The 3121-nt window shown below is 42.2% G+C and overlaps 1 protein-coding gene across 1 annotated transcript in view; it reads left to right on the top strand.

Moving 5' to 3' along the window:
- Wdr88 (WD repeat domain 88) overlaps positions 1–3121 on the top strand; it is a 45328-nt gene that overhangs the window by 39383 nt on the left and 2824 nt on the right.

Below are 3121 nucleotides of genomic sequence, written 5' to 3'. Positions count from 1 at the left end.
GCTCAATCCCTACAGCCAAGAGAGAGGGAATCCTGGCTACTGCTCCAGATTGCAGCAGACTTTAGCATCATCTACATGGTGCTGGCTTTAAGACACATGCAGAATGCAAGGTAGGGTTATGGGGTTAAAAAGGCTTCCACCCAATTTCAGAAGGCCTGGAAGACAAGGCAGTGTGCCCTTGAGAGGGCCACGTGTAAAGCTTTGAGTAAGGAGCCAAGATGCAGTGGAGACCCAGAAGTTTGAAAAGCCAGGAATGTGGATCATCTAAGGAAAGCTGCAAGGAGGGAGCAAAGCAGGCCTAAGAGAAAAGCTGTGGGAGCTGTAACCAGCAGAGCCACACAAGCCCCTGGGAGCTCACAACTTGTCACAGATTGCTTCAGATGCCAGGCATGGAACTACAGGACTTAATGTTTACCTTCCTGGATTTTGGACTTGCTTTTGTCCCAATCCTTTGCATACTTTTGGAATGAAAATGTTTACTTTGTGCCACTGAACATTGGATATGTCTAACTTTTTATTTGTACAGGGGCTTGGAACTAAGAGTTTGCCTTACATCTTAGAGGAGACTTGGTTGGGCTTTTGTTTGTTTGTTGTTTTTGCGGAACTGGGAATCAAACTCAGGCCCTTGCGCTTGCCAAGGAAGTGTTTATTCTACTGAGCCATCTCCCCGGCCCCTTACAGGAGACTTGGGGCTTGGACTTTTCAGCAATACTGAGACTGTTAGGACTTAGGTAACTCTTGCAGATGGACTAAATGCCTTTTGTATAAGGGGCATTTGCATGAGTCTTTGGGGAGGCAGGTGCAGAATGTTATGGTTCTAATGTAAATATAATGTTGGCTCTTTTTTTTTTTTTATGGTGGAACCAGGGATTGAACTCAGGCCCTTGTATTTGCCAAGGAAGCACTTATTCTACTGAGCCATCTCCCCAGCCCTACTGTTGGTTCTTAAGGATTGTTGAACCTGTGTTATAATGTTCAAGTTGTAAAATGACACAAATTAGCATGTCTTTGTACCTGGACATCAGTTTTTAAAAATACATCTGGTTCCCAAGTTGTCAAGGGGTGGGTTGTAATGGTTGATACATCCTGTCAGCTTAAGAAGTTTAGAAGTTTGACTAAGCAACTCAGCAGGGAGCCAGCATCCTTTGTAAACATCCTCATCCTGTACAAGATGGGAGGGCATGGAAACTGTGAGTGCTACACCCAACTGGCAAAGTGGGGTAGCCTGCTTACAATATAAGGGAAGAAAAAGGCTTGGTTCTCCTCCCCCTTTTCTCTTTTTGCTTTTGGTGTCATCTTCCACCTTGACGTGTTACCATGTGCCACATCACTCTGACTTAAGTCCAGCTGATTATGGAATGAAACCTCCACAAACTGTGAGCTAAATAAACCTTTCCTTCATTAATTTGGGGTGTCTGGTATTTGTCTCAGCAATGAGAGAAAAGTAACCAAGACACTGATGAGAATGTAAAATAGCACAAGTTCTATAGAAAACAGTGTGGCAGTTTCTCAAAAGGTTGGAGGTACCCTGCGACCCAGCAATTCTAGTGCAAGGTATAACCCAAAGAACTGAAAGCAGATACTTACACACCCACATTTATAGCAGTGTGATCCACAATGACCGTGGGGTGGAGACAACCCAAGGGTCCACCTATGAATGAGTGGGTAACTCAAATGTGATGTGCTCATATGATAGAACATTAGTCATTGAAAGAAACTCTAACATATGCTGTAACATGGATGAACCTGGAAGACAGTATGCTAAGTGAACTAAGCCAGTCACAGAAGCACAAATGCTCTGTGACGCCACTTGTCTGAGGCATCGAGAATAGTCACATCCTCAGAGAGTGACTGCCTCAGGCTGGTGGAAGGGGGTAAGGAACTTATTGTCGAACTGGTAATGGAGTTTTTAACAGGGATTTTAAAAGTTTTCACTACAGGCAGGGCATGGTAGTGCACACCTATAATCCCAGCACTCAGGAGGCCCAGGCAAGAGGATCTCTGCGAGTTCAAGGCCAGGCTGGACTATGAAATGATGAGCTCAAGGTCAGCATGAACTGCATAGCAAGAGCCTATCTTAAAAAGACAAAAATAAATAAATAAATAAATAAATAAATAAATAAATAATTTTTGACTACAGATAATGCTGATGATGACATAATATTGTGAATGTTTTTTATTCATTTTAATGAGAAAAGATAGAAAATAGCAATTAAACAGTTTCAGAACAGTTTAGTAGGACAGTTACAATAATTAATACATTGCATATTGTTGTCTTCGTAGTTATTCAGAGGACAAGATGCAGACATGGTATCGTGTCTAAACAACATTACTACAAACCTTTCTTGTCGTTAAACTAAGAGAAAGTAGCTGTATATCTATCCTGACTATGTGGTATATACATATTTTTTTCACAACAAAATGGTCATTTATCTCCCCCTTTTTTGTTTTGTTTTGTCAGAGATGAGTGTTCCATTGCTGTTAGGGAAGCTGTATTTGGAGAAGTCTTTAAAGGACCTTTTCATACTTGATGCCAGTGTGAATGTATTTAATATCACTGAATTGTGTTCTTATGAATGGTTAAAATAAGAAATATTCCATATACTTTTATTTTTTTGAGACAGGGTCTCACTATGTAGCCCAGGCTGGCCTTGAACTCATGACCATCTTCCTGCCACAGCTTCCCAAGTGCTGGGATTATAGGTGTGTGCCACCACACCTGGCCTGTCATATACATTTTGCCACAATAGGAAACCTCCCATTTTTCTGATCTAATATAGTAAACTGTTTTTACTTTTCCATTTCTGCTTCTAGTAATACTTTCTCTGAAGTTTGTTTGTTTTTTTAATGTATTTGGTACAGGGTCTTGCTACGCAGCCTGGACTCATAGTGATCCTCCTGTTTTCAGCCTCCCCAGTGCTGGGATTACAAATGTGCACCACCACGCCCCATCTCCATGGCCAGCTCAGTGTGTCTAGGAGTGGGGCTGGTGCTATAAGTAGCGCCTGGGATCAAACCCCAGTCCCTGTGCTTGCCTAAGCTGGTGCTTAGTCCACTAAGCTATCTTGCCAGCCCCTGAGGTTCTCATAGGCATAGGACATCCTTCTCTTCTTTTTTTTTT

Source organism: Octodon degus, unplaced genomic scaffold (genome assembly GCF_000260255.1).
Source record: "Octodon degus isolate 3935 unplaced genomic scaffold, OctDeg1.0 scaffold00083, whole genome shotgun sequence".
In the NCBI taxonomy this organism is placed as follows: domain Eukaryota; kingdom Metazoa; phylum Chordata; class Mammalia; order Rodentia; family Octodontidae; genus Octodon; species Octodon degus.
The sequence above is the reverse complement of the archived record's forward strand: the minus strand, read 5'-3'. Positions and strand labels throughout refer to the sequence as shown.